Here is a 14,314-nt window from a genome sequence, read left to right as displayed (position 1 = left end):
CAGTCGGGTTTTCAGGATTTCCCCAATGAATATGCATGAGATCCATTTGCATGCATGCATTGTATGCTAATAGAGTTCATGCATATTCACTGGGGAAATCCTAAAAACCTGACTGGATTGCGGCCCTCGAGGAGGGACTTTGACACCCCTGCTCTAAGCTGAGCGGGAGTCCTCCACCTACAGCCCTGACAGAAGGGGGCGCTGTTTCACTATTATTTCACTAGTGAGGGACAGGCAAGCTCTGCAATACTCCAGAGAACCTGCCTGTCTCTAGCAATTGAAAACACAATATTGAAGCACTAAGGCCCAGATTCTATTTTTTTTTTTTTAAATGCCTAAAGTTAGGCACCCAGATCTTGCCCCCTCCCCTTTTACACAAACGTAGCGTGGTTTTTAATGCAGGCCGCAGTGGTAACAGGTCTGATGCTCATAGGAATTCTATTAGCAATGGAGCTGTTACCGTCACAGTCGGCGCTAAAACCACGCTGCAGTTTTGTAAAAAAGGGGTGGGGGAATAATTATTTAAAAAGCTTAATCAGCACTGATAACAAGTAATCAGCATCTCATAACTGGCTTAAATGGAAATTAGTTGGTTAATAAGTGCCTACCGCTTTCAGGTAGGCGCCTACTCCAAGGAGCCTACCAAAAAGTTGGCATAGTTAGGCGCCGGTATTTAGGGCAAACCCTCTATACTTAGGGTTACCAGGTTTTCCTGGATATGTCCTTCTTTTGAGGGCATGTCCGGTGGTCCAGACAGCTTTTCAAAATCCGGCACTGTGTTTGGGTTTTGAAAAGCTCCCTCAAATCGCATCGGGCAGGGAGGAAGTCCGAGGGCTTAGAGGGGGTTGGGCAAAACTGGACAGGCCTGAGGGTGGGTCTGGGGGGGGGGTCTGGATTTTCTGATTGGGAAATATGGCAGCCCTGTTTTACTGGTTGAGACCTCAAATCTAGACAAGCCAGTAAATGACATGCATCACTTGGAGTAGGTTTAAATGCCATTAGGGAAGTTTTTTTTTAAGCATGCCTTTATTTCCACTATAATGGCATCCTAAACAGCAAAATATAGCACAAATATGAGGTGAAGTATGATAAGCAAATCAACAGGATTGCATAAGAATCACAAACCTTAAGAGAGAATCCTGAAACAACGAAGATGAAATAGAATACTCAAATTCTTTATGGAGCAAATATCTACTGCTTACAAACATCTTTCAGTTAACTATCGAAGCACTTAGCCTGATCCCACAACCAGCTATTAAAAACAAGAACTCGCTCTCTTACCAGGCTCGGTGCTCTGCCAACCTGATCACATTTCAACTCTACCGATAAATAATAAAACAGAAGGAAAGGTTTACACAAAAATAAAGGAATGCACAGAAGTCACAGAAGTCCATTTGTTCAGATCCATTTTAGAAATCCAGGCAGAAGGATGAACCGTTAGGATATAACGAGACAATGAAAAGAGAACCACGGTGACTGGAAAATGAGCAGCACTTCCTGAGATCTGTTTATTTGCGGCCTGGTGTAAAGAGATAGCTTATGTATTAAGCTGTGTTACAGATCCTCCCTGGGAGATTCCAAAGAGCAGTTCTCGCAGGTAATGGCCACACTCTAGGCAGGATTAAATGAGGTAGCAAATGGCTTTCCTGGCAATCGGAAGAAGCATGAGCAAAATATTACAACGGACAAAAAAGCTCTTCAATGTCTGGTTAGTGAAATCTTATGTCCAGAAAATAGCCGCCCTGCATTTAATTGCAAACTAAGAGGCCCTTTTACAACGACACACTAAAAAGTGGCCTGTGTTATGATTAGCACGTGGGTTTCCCACGTGCTGAGACCACTTTTAGCACAGCTGTAAAATGGCCATAATTTCCCTTGGTGTGATAATGGCCTCACGCTAATCTTCCCATTAACGAGGGTCTCTCAAATTATGTGCCAGGGCACAGTGATGTGCCCCGAAGAGATTCCGGATGGGCCACGAGAGATTCCAGAATTTTACTTTATTTTTTTAAAATTCCCTTCCTAAGTATACACTAGAGTAGATGACGTTTATTCTTTCATTTAATACGTCTTCCCAAAGGAGCCCAGAACAGATTCCAAGAGTACATTCACAGTATATACAGGACAAAACTTAAGTGAAAGTACAGACTTAGCAGCCGTGGAGGGGCATAATCAAAAAATACATCTAAGTCCCCTTTTGACCTAAGGCCCTAAATGCTGAAAGTAGCAGCAGGGAAAATGTCCATTCTCAGAAAAACATCCAAAATGAGGATTATTTTGAGAATGGCCTACCTCTACATTCAGCAGTTTAATCGCCCAGACCACCACTATGTCTAACCTTAGAACACATTATCAACCAAAAAATAGCCCATGTCCCAAATGCCCAAAACAAGACCTTTTAGGCGAAGGAGGGGCCAGTCCTTGGTCTAAAAACTGGATTCTGTAACCGGTGTTTGTCAAAAACGACACTGATTATAGAATTCCCCCTCCCCCCCCCCCCCACAACAATCATGGCAGGAGAGATGCTTCATCTCCCTTGCCGTGATTGCAATCCTTCTCCTGAACTGCCGCAAACTGCGGCAGGAGAGATGCCTAATCTCTCCTGCTGCGGTTCGCAGCAGTTTGGGGGGGCGATCGCGATCCACCCCCACCCCCATACCCCGACAATACCGGCAGGAGGGAGCCCAACCCAGCCCATGTGCCTAAGACCCAAGCTAAAAAAGTTTGAGAGACACTGCATTAGTGTGTTGCCATTAGCATATGACCCCTTAATTATACCTATTGTATAGGTACTAAGGACTCAATTGCTAACCACATATTAACCAGTTAGCGTGCAGGGATGTAGCTGCACTAACAGATTAGCGCTAGGCATGCCTACTCTATGCCCCAAGCAGTAAAAAAGAAAAATTATAGAACATGAAAAGCAGACGCAGATGCCAATACTACCACAAGACACCTGAATGCGCCCCGCAGTATTGGATTTTAGCCTGCAGTAAGCACGCATTAATGCTTACCACAGTTGTATAAAAGGACCCCTAGGTTTCTTTCACTTTCGGAATGTCTGCACTGCTAAGGAAAAGATGTACAACATGTTTGATCCATTACAAGAATTGAGACGCACATCTTCCGTCTGTCTCAATTTATCATTAAAATAGATCTTACACGTTTCAAGTTGCATACGGAGCATGAAGTTACTGCATGCAGTTACTAGAATAAACATTCACAGTTGAAACATGGGACTTGATTATTTAAACGTTATGACTGAACTTTGGTCAATATTCAAAAGAACATCCACATATGAAGACCAAGTCAATAACAAAGCTCCTGGTAGGAGCTAGTTTATAAAGAAACATCTGTGCCTTCTTTCCCTTGTTAAGCTTCAGTGACATGGAATTTCATTTGCCTATGGTTTTGAGAACAATCTGCTTAAATGGATTATTATCGGGATATACCTATCAGATGCAATTGTACTCTTTGAAGATTGAATAAGGCTACAGCAAGTTCCTGATGCAGGCAAAATTTGCAAAGTGGCCACATCAGGGTTGTCTGAACAAAAATGATTTTCACCACATTGCACTGGACTGTGTGTTTTATCCAACTTTTTTTATTCCTCTGTGTTCATTTTGTTGGACTGCACCTCTGGTTTTGGTTTAAGGGCGAGTCCTGGTCATGCTTCGCCCATGTGACTACCCCCTTTGTAAATATGCACCGTTTAAGTGTTCTTTTAGGTTTCCATGGCTGGTATCATGATTGATGCAGTTGTTTGGGTCTCACTGCATTTTGGTAGGTAGAAGATTTGCTTTTCACATTTGTTACCTTTCTACATAGCAGCAACAATTAGTATATTTTGTGATTTGGCATTACAGCTCTCCCTTCGGATTCGCGGTTTCATTACTTGCAAATTTGATTATTCATGGTTTTGGGGCCTAGGACCCCCCCTTGTGAATCTCCCCATCCCTGACCTCCCCAGACCTTACCTGGTGGTCTAGAGGTGATGCGGGGCAGAAGCGATCTTCCTACACTCCTTCCCCGTGCAGAGCCGTCATCAAAAATGACTGCTGTGAGTTCCCATGGTCTCACAAGACTACAATGGGAACTCACAGCAGCCATTTTCGATGATGGCTCTGCATGAAGCAGGAATATAGGAAGTTCGCTCCTGCTCTGTGTCACCACTAGACCACCAGGTAAGGTCTGGGAGGCGGGATGGGTCAGATTTGGCCCAAAAGTTATTCACAAATTTTCATTATTCGCAGGCCAGCTCTGCCCCTAACCCCCGCGAATATGGAGGGAGAAGTGTACTTTATGGCCATTGACTAACTGCATATTAATACCCTGGACTCCTGATACAGGCTTACTCGCCAAAACAAGGCCTGTGTCAAGTCCTATGTTTGCTTATATGATTTCTTGCATAGACTGTATTGATTGCTATTAAAGGGTGGTTCGTTTGAAGACCTGGCCCCCCTCTGCTGTTTCCTTTGGACTGACAGGTAGTATCGAGTGACATGGTAATTGTTCCTACCGTAATTCCATAGTTACTCTGAAAGATATTCAAGATGGCTGCCAAGACTTGGTGCGCTGGAAGCAGCTGCACCAGTAGCAGGGGCAGGAAAGAGTTGTTTTTTTTTCACCCCTAAAGAGGCCACTAAACCACTAGATCTAAAGGTAGAGTGTGGGAGAGCTGGTATTCCCACAGCAGCAGTCTACAAAGGTAGGGCACATGGAGGGATCATGGCACAGGGGGGAAGGGAGGGCAGGGTCATGGAATGGAGGGTGAGGAAGGAAGGGATCATGTCACAGTGGAGGGAGAGAATAAGAGAGAGAGAGAGAGATGGCAGAGCATGTAGAGAGGGACAGTGGAATGCCAGCCAGCCAGCCAGTGGCCTTATGTGTAGTTTTGGACAATAAACTGTCCTTTAACGTACACATCAGTTCTGTAGTTCAAAAATGTTACTTTAAACTTAAAATGATCTGTTCTCTCACATCACTTTTAGATTCCAAATCCATTATTATTCTTGTTCATTTATTAGTCATTTCCAATTTAGACTACTGTAATTCACTCTTTCAGGGAATTACACAAAAAGAAATCAGGAGACTTCAAATAATTCAAAATACTGCTATAAAAATTATCTTCAATGCTAAAAAAATAGTTGACCACGTAACACCGCTTCTGAAAAAAAAGCCCATTCGTTGCCCATTTCCCATAGAATTACATTCAAAATCCTATTTCCCGCATTCAAAGTACAAACCAAACTTTTGATTCCACGCATAACCTCAAGAACGCTTAGATCTTCACAACAATATCTTCTTTCAAGTCTCTCTATGACACAACCTGCAAAACGATTTTTCAGTGGTAGCGCCTTCGCTTTGGAATTCTCTCCTAATAAATTTGAGGCAGGAAACCAACTCTGATAAATTCAAGTCTAACCTCAAAGCCTTCCTTTCTAAAGACTGTATGAGATGGAGACCCAGAGCTTAATCATACCTAACCCGTATGTCCTTATGTTTTATCCTCCCCATTATTTTTTTATTGTAGGCAATGTATCCTACCCTTCTCCCTTTTATGTCTCGTGCAGTTGTCCTTTTAAAATATTTTAATCGTGTGCATCTAATCACTTTTTTAATTTTCTTTAATTTTGGAAAATTGTATTATGTAAACCGCTGAGGGAATATCAAGCAGTATATCGAGACTTTGGCCCTCTTTTACAAAGGTGCGTTAAGCGTTATAGTGCACATTTAGCACGTGCTAAATCAACATGTGCGCTAACTGCTAATGCATCCATAAGATAACATGCACGCATTAGCGTTTAGCGCGTAATTAGTGGGCGCTAATATTTACCGCACGCTAAAAAGCATAGCGCACCTTTGTAAAAGAGGGGGGGGGGTAAATAAAACTTGAAACTTGATACGTTTGCAGTTGTCTGTTATACTCACACACAAAAAAAACCAAAAACGCTTCTTGCTTTATTTGTTGCGATATTGTGAAATGAATAAGAGCTACAAGTTTTGGGATAGGACTGAATAAAAGCTAAAATTTTCATTATTGACAAAAAAAAACTAGAATTAATAAGAATTAAAATTCCATGTTTTTGCGCATGAATAATTACATAAGAACATAAGAACATAAGAACTGCCATCTCCGGATCAGACCTTCGGTCCATCAAGTCCGGCGATCCGCACACGCGGAGGCCCTGCCAGGTGTACACCTGGCGTAATTTATAGTCCACCATATCTTTATATGCCTCTCTTAAGGAGATATGCATCTAGTTTGCTCTTGAAGCCTAGGACGGTCGATTCCGCAATAATCTCCTCTGGGAGGGCATTCCAGGTGTCAACTACTCTCTGAGTGAAGCAGAACTTCCTGATATTAGTCCTGAACTTGCCCCCCCTTAGCTTCATTACATGTCCTCTAGTCCGTGTCAAATTGGACAGTGTAAATAATCTTCTCTGCTCTATTTTGTCGATTCCTTTCAGTATTTTGAAGGTCTCGATCATATCCCCACGCAGTCTCCTTTTCTCAAGGGAGAACAATCCTAGTGTTATAAGTCTATCCTCGTATTCCAGTTTCTCCATACCCTTCACCAGTTTTGTTGCTCGTCTCTGCACCCTCTCCAGCAGTTTTATATCCTTCTTTAGGTAGGGAGACCAATGTTGGACGCAGTATTCCAAGTGTGGTCTGACCATTGCCCTATAAAGCGGCATTATAACTTTCTCCGATCTACTCGAGATTCCTTTCTTTATCATGCCCAACATTCTATTTGCCTTCTTTGCCGCTGCCGCGCATTGTGCCGACGGCTTCAGGGTCCTATCTATCAGTACACCCAGGTCCTTTTCTTGTTCACTCTTCCCCAGAGTTGCACCTGACATTGTATACTCGTATTCCTTATTCTTATTGCCTAAATTAGAGCTAAAAGTATTGTCTGGACTATAATATCACTAGTATTAAGCTATTTGGATTTCTGTGTGCAAAGCGGAACCCGACATGCCTCACAAGTTGTACTTTTATTGATGTTCTTTTAAGCCCAACAAAAGTTGGAAAAAAGCCCGCTATAGGCTTTAAAATGTTTATTTTGTGATGCCTTAAGCCCGTAAAATTGCATAAAATCATCTTTCTGCTTTGAGCAGAGAGATGCAAGGAAGAAAATTAAGACTGTGGGGATGGGGAGGGGACGGGGTTGGAAAACGTTAGATAGATTGTGAGCCCACCGGGACAGATAGGGAAAATGCTTGAGTACCTGATTGTAATACCACTTAGATAACCTTGATAGGTGGTATGTAAATACCTAATAAACTTGAAACTGCGAGAAAGGTGAGGGGACATGGATGAAAATGTGGGGACAGTGAAGGGGCAGGGATGAATCTTTGTCCCCGCATCTCTCTCTAGTAGACTACAGAAACACTGTTTCCATCATCACGCTGTGGCTTTCTTCAGGGTGTGCTGTGAGGTCTGCAGTTTATCTTTATAGTGGGACCTCAAATCTGATTGGCCGGGGCTTGAAGCGATCGAGGTAGGAAACTCTGTTGCTCAAGCCTCAGCCAATCAGGGTACAAGTGGATTGATTTTTCGCTCCGTCAAAAATTACAAAGCCTAGGGGACACTTGATGAAGTTACACGGAAATACTTTTAACACCAATAGGAGGAAAAAATTTTTTCACTCAGAATAGTTGAGCTCTGAAACGCGTTGTCAGAGGAAGAGCAGATAGTGTAGCCGGTTTTAAAAATGGTTTGGACAAGGTTCTGGAAGAAAAGTCCATAGTCTGTTATTGAGAAAGACACGGGGGAAGCCGTTGCTTGCCCTGGATTGGTAGCATGGAATATTGCTACTCTTTGGGTTTTGGCCAGGTACTAGTGACCTGCATTGGCCATCGTGAGACCATTGATGGACCCAATAAGGCTATTCTTATGTTCTTATATATAAAGACAAACTGCAGACTTCACAGCACACCCTGAAAAAAGCCACAGAATGATGGCTGAAATGTCAGTTCTACCTACCCAGATGCGGCGAGACCCGGACAATTCCAACAATCACGCAGTGTTTAAGTTGTGCTTATTTACAGAATAGTGGTTAGGAAGAACTGTGGCAATTACAAGCCCCTAGAGACTTTTTCTTCCAGTGGGAAAATGCACATTAAAGAGAATTATGGCAGGGTGTTTAACATTTTAACCCTGCACTGCTGAGATGCAAACTGTCATCATTATGCTTTCTGAAAGCAATAATCAAAGTCAGTTTTACTCATTAAAATGGGGTTTTTCATTTTTTTTTTGCCCTGCCCTACATACATTTCTCAACAACATGCATAAGTTTATCCAAAAACTTGCAGAGGCATTCCCAGGGGCAGGGCAGACCAGGGGTTCTGGGAAAGCACCCTCAGAACAAACAGTAATATTTCATGTGACATTAGTCAAAGCTAAACTATGTGTACTTTTGCTTGGGCAAAGCCTGCAAGGTCTGTATTACAAAAACACTTTTCATTACTGCTCCCTCCAAGTTATACATAAGGAAATACTTTGAGAGAGTGACAGATGCCTGTACCATGAATATAATTAAAGTACACTTGGGACAGGTACAGAGGCCAGTGGTAGAACAGTGGTGAATGATTGGGTAAAAGATAAGAACAGAGGACTTGAGTATTAGATGAAGTGTGTGAACAGGTAACTAGATCAGAAGACCAAGGGACCCTGTTACGTGAATTAGTGTGTGCTGTTAACACACAGCTATGCTAACAATTACCAGTGGCTTGAAGCTTGGTACATGCCAACAGTGGTATAGTGAGGGAGGGTAGCGCTACTGTTCCCGCTGCTTAAGCACCCCCCACTCTTTCCGTTGCTTGAGTGTCCCCACCACCCATGTGCCTCTTAAAATGTGAATTGCTCGTGCCAGCCAAGGCTACCTTCTGACATCACTTCCTGGTCCCGTGACAAGGAAGTGATGTCAGAAAGGAGCTGAGGCTGGTGCAAGATGCTGCTTGAACCAGGGAAGACTTAAGGATGTATGTGGGGGGAGAAGAGGAGGAAAGGCACCTCCACCCTCCACGAAGATGACGCCTGGGGCAATCCGCCTCCCCTCCCCCTTACTATGTCACTGCATGCTAATTCATGTACAAAGTGCATGGCATGGAATGGAGTGGAGAGAGGGAACCAAAGTGTACATCACACCACAGAAGAAGAACACCAAAGGCCTTGCAAAATGGGACAATGAACTTCACTGTATTGACTGACCCGTCACAGGCGTGTTTCAGTGCAAACGCCTGCGTCGGTGGTCAATCGAATCAAAGCATCAAAGGAAAAGGTGCTGTGGAGTTGAAACCAGAATCACCAACAATTCTTATTCATTTAGTCGCTCGTTTTTGGAGACGCTGACGAGCTCTGTGAGTAACTGCACAAAATTTTCGAGTGAGAGGATTTACGTCAACTGAAACCTGGTACAAATTAAGAACATAAGAACATAAGCAGTGCCTCCGCCGGGTCAGACCATAGGTCCATCCTGCCCAGCAGTCCGCTCCCGCGGCGGCCCAAACAGGTCACGACCTGTCTGAATCACCAGAAGGGGCTCCCTTGCCACCTTGGTTTCTCATTGAAGTCCTATCTTCCCATCGGAGTCCTAACCCTCCGGTCTTACACATGCACGACCTGATTTGGTTTCTATACTTATTACCTGGTTAGCTTTCTATACTTGTGTTACATCCCAGCACCTCTCTCAGTATCCCATGATCCCTTTATCCCTCAGAAATCCGTCCAATCCCTGTTTGAATCCCTGTACCGTACTCTGCCTGATCACTTCCTCCGGTAGCGTATTCCAAGTGTCCACGACCCTTTGTGTGAAAAAAAACTTCCTTGCATTTGTTCTGAACCTATCTCCCTTCAATTCTCTTGCCTAAACTAGGTACAGATCTCCCTTATTCTGTAACACTGTGTGCAGATTCCAGGAAAGCCCGTGATCTGTCCGTGATCCTTCCATGGCCACACCCCCTTTTTGGAGCCACACCGAAAATTTACATGCAGATGCCAGCACGAGCTAAATGCCAAGCCGCCCATTCTAATCCTGTGGATGGCTCAGCACTTAGGACTCCTTTTACGAAGCCACTGTAGCGGCTTTCTATCACATGCTAACCCCCGCACTAGCCAGAAAACTACCGCCTGCTCATGAGGAGGCTGTAGTGGCTAGCGCGGCCGGCGGTTTAGTGCGCGCTATTACGTGTGTTAGACCGCTAACGCACCTTCATAAAAGGAGCCCTTACACTGCTAATTTAAATTCATGCCCATTAGTGCTGATAATTTTATTTAAAAATGTATGTACCGTATAGTACCTTTACGGTTTCCATAGCAACAAGCATAAAATGTTAAACAAACATACTTAATTCGGTTGTTAAAAAAAAAGGTCGGTAAACATCAGAAATCTTCAAATCCAGTTTGAATATAAAATTCCAACTCAAAAAAGCCTTCCCAAACAGTTGAGTTTTTTAACATTTTGTTAAAATTCGTTCTAGCAGCAGACAAACGCAGAATTCCTGGCGGGGTATTCCACAGCTTGACACCCGCCACAGATAACATAGTCGCCCCAATGTTCATGTGGGAGATTAACATATTAAAAACTGCAGACTTGGTACACGATGCAGGCTGACTTTATTTATAACAAGTAAAACATTGGTTAAAAACCTTTTACCAGGCAAGGGACCCAACACGGTCCGTGTTTCGTATAATCTTCATCAGGGGTCCACAGCGTGTTACCAGTGCTTTAGATTTCTCAGCGTGCCTCACTGCTATGTGTCCAAGGCTATCCTTTTGATAACTTTTCCTTTTATCAAAAGTGGACCCCTGATGAAGATTATACGAAGCACGGACCTTGTTGGGTCCCTTGCCTGGTAAAAGGTTTTTAACCAACGTTTTACTTGTTATAAATAAAGTCAGCCTGCATCGTGTACCAAGTCTGCAGTTTTTTGGTTTGTTTGTTCTGGATTGTTGGTTACTGCAGACAGTTGGACCTCAGGTTTTTCCTTTGTGGTTTGGTTTGTTGTTCGGAGATTAACATATTACCTTCCAAACATAATTTCATACTGTTTCATGAGCTAATTGGCTCATTTGACAATTAAATTGCATGCAAATTGGGCACGCTCCCAAATTGGCGCATGCAATGTTTAGCACTATATGTACTGTAGAATTAGCGTGTAAGTGCACATTAGTTCTTAACGCAGCTTAAGGCTCCTTTTACTAAGGTGCGCTAGCGTTTTTAGCGCACACAGGATATTACCGCGCGCTACATGGCTAGAAATAAGCCAGCTCAATGCTGGTGTTAAGGTCCAGCGCATGCAGCAATTCAGCGCATGCTATTTCGCGTGTTAATGCCCTAACGCAGCTTAGCAAAAGGAGCCTTTAGTAAAAGAACCCCATAGTGCAGGGGTAGGGAACTCCGGTCCTCGAGAGCCGTATTCCAGTCGGGTTTTCAGGATTTCCCCAATGAATATGCACGAGATCTATTTGCATGCACTGCTTTCAATGCATATTCATTGGAGAAATCCTGAAAACCCGACTGGAATACGGCTCTCGAGGACCGGAGTTCCCTACCCCTGCTCTAGAAGCCAACACACTTCCCCCTCCCTCTTTTACTAAACCAGGGGTAGGGAACTCCGGTCCTCGAGAGCCGTATTCCAGTCGGGTTTTCAGGATTTCCCCAATGAATATGCATTGAAAGCAGTGCATGCAAATAGATCTCATGCATATTCATTGGGGAAATCCTGAAAACCCGACTGGCATACGGCTCTCAAGGACCGGAGTTCCCTACCACTGCCATAGTGAATGGCTCCATAATCACACACAAGTTCGGTTTATCTAAAGTAGTCCATCACTGGGCACTAGGAAATTGATCTTAGTAGCTAAAGAGAGAAAAAAAAATGGATAACTTTCTCTGGTTTTTACTTACCATCGTGTGGCATTGATAATAGGTTGCAGGGTTTTTACTGAGCTACTTCCAAGGAAGTTCTGCAAGCTGCCTACATCTGCACTTTTAAAAGAGAGAAAAGATCATTTTTCTCCAAGGACAGGCATGCCTTCCACTGAATGCTTTCCCTCCCACCCAGTTTGTATCCTTTTACTGGACCAAGTTGTTTTACAGTCAGAAGGAAAATGAGAGGTTTTCTGCCAAACACTGAATGTGTATATTTTTACAGTCCATTTCTTTTCCTGAGAAGACTCTAAGCCAGAGACCACATACTTAAACCAGAAAATATTGTGGCTTATTTTGTTGTTCTGATGATGTCAGCCATATACTGCCAGGCTTACCCTATACTGCTCCAGCATAAAACTTGCTGACTTTGGGGTCCGGTCACAAAGCCACTCTAGCGATTCCCAAGCAGCAAATAGGGGGATTTGGTCCTCTGTGGGAGTAAAGTTTATGAGGGATCTCTCCACAAACTGTTTCTTTAAAACTCTGGGTTGTGGACCATTGAGATTGTCTGTTTATGCAAAGCAAGTTGGAAGGAAAAGAACCATGTTAGGAGGGATGGAATTGGTGAGGTTCCATTTTAAAAAATGAATGGATGCCAAGGGACCCTTTTACTGAAATGCACGGAAACCCGGGCTTTACTCATTAAAAAGTAGGATTTTACCATGCTCTAAGCCCAGACTTAACATTTGGGGGTATTCCCTCTGTTTTTTAATTGCAGATAATACATTAATGTAACCAATGGCATGAGGGCTCTGTGGGACATTAACACAGGATCACTTACCACATTAACTGTGTTTTAATTAGTGCCAGATTCCATAAATAGCACTCCAAATTAGGCACCAGAAAAAAATCTGTCCTAACTTTTTTATATAGCTCTTAGGCAAGGATCTCGCGTCTAACTCTGATGAGACCTCATTTGGAATATTGTGTACAATTCTGGAGACAGCACCTTCAAAAAGATATAAACAGGAGGGAGTCGGTCCAGAGGAAAGCTACTAAAACGGTCAGTGAGCTATAGCATAAGGCATATGGAAAAAAGGTGGGAGAGGGGAGATATGGTAAAAATGTTTAAATACCTATGTGGCATAAATATGCAAGAGGCAAGTCTCTTTCAATTGAAAGGAAACTCCAGAGTGAGTGGGCATAGAATGAAGTTAAGAGGTGATAGGCTCATGAGTAATCTAAGGAAATACTCCTTTACAGAGAGAATAGTAGTCTCCCGGTAGAGGTGCTGGAGACAAAGACGGTGTCTGAATTCAAGAAAGCGTGAGACAGGCACATGGGATCTCTTTGGGACAGGAGGAGATAGTGGAGGCTGCAAATGGGCATGCTGATTGGGCCATTTGGTTTTTATCTGCTGTCATTGTTTCTGCTTCTATAACCATAAAGCTCTATGACCTCACAATGCAAGTGCAAAGAGCCGTAGCCTATAGGGAGAGGAGGAGATAGTGGATGCTGCAAATGGGCATGCTGATTGGGCCATTTGGTTTTTATCTGCTGTCATTGTTTCTGCTTCTATAACCATAAAGCTCTATGACCTCACAATGCAAGTGCTAAGAGCCGTAGCCTATAGGGAGAGGAGGAGATAGTGGAGGCTGCAAATGGGCATGCTGATTGGGCCATTTGGTTTTTATCTGCTGTCATTGTTTCTGCTTCTATAACCATAAAGCTCTATGACCTCACAATGCAAGTGCTAAGAGCCGTAGCCTATAGGGAGAGGAGGAGATAGTGGATGCTGCAAATGGGCATGCTGATTGGGCCATTTGGTTAAAGGGCCCCTTAGTCATGCTGAAACAGAGGTGTACAAAAAAGGTGAAATAGAAGTGACCAAAAAGTACAGTTGAAAAAAAAAAACCCAACAAAAAACCCCGCAATTAAGAACAAACCGCAAATCACACAACCAGTCCATCTCCATTACTATTCAGGTTCACAATACTGAACAGGCCTGCAGAAAAATTACAGAAAAAATAAAGGCACAGATGAGCTGAACACTACATTTTGCATTTTTGCCTTACTAGATCTTGCTGTATTAGACAAAACTTTACCCAAGATGTGATTAGAGGCATTAGAATAACATTTAAGTAAATTCTTTCCATGAATTCCTGCTGTAGAAGTACTTGGGACCTGGCAGTTTGCTATGATGGTGTTCACTGCGGAAGTTGTTTAATAAGTGATTTCACAGACAGAACAGCATTTTACATACTTAAGTGGGTGTTTATAAAATCGGCTTACATAAGAACATAAGAGTTGTCATATTGGGACAGACCAAAGGCCCTTTAAGCCCAGTCTCCTGTTTCAACAGTGGCCATTCCAGGTCACAAGTCCCTGGCAAGATCCCAAAAGAATAAAACAGAAACAAGCAGTGCATTTTCCCA

The 14,314-nt window shown here is 43.2% G+C and overlaps 1 protein-coding gene across 2 annotated transcripts in view; it reads right to left on the bottom strand.

The window, feature by feature from the left end:
• The window catches only part of LOC117351965 (protein inscuteable homolog), a 57,287-nt gene that overhangs the window by 37,405 nt on the left and 5,568 nt on the right, over positions 1-14,314 (bottom strand). Inside the window, exon 1 of one of the 2 annotated variants that reach the window (XM_033927880.1) lies at positions 11,916-11,962. The exons of the other annotated variant lie outside the window; for it this stretch is intronic. The gene's annotated coding sequence lies outside the window, so the exon portion shown is untranslated. Of the gene's footprint in view, positions 1-11,915; positions 11,963-14,314 lie in introns of those variants that run through there. 2 annotated transcript variants of the gene reach the window in all.

This window comes from Geotrypetes seraphini, chromosome 19, assembly GCF_902459505.1.
Source record: "Geotrypetes seraphini chromosome 19, aGeoSer1.1, whole genome shotgun sequence".
NCBI classification, from domain to species: domain Eukaryota; kingdom Metazoa; phylum Chordata; class Amphibia; order Gymnophiona; family Dermophiidae; genus Geotrypetes; species Geotrypetes seraphini.
The sequence above is the reverse complement of the archived record's forward strand: the minus strand, read 5'-3'. Positions and strand labels throughout refer to the sequence as shown.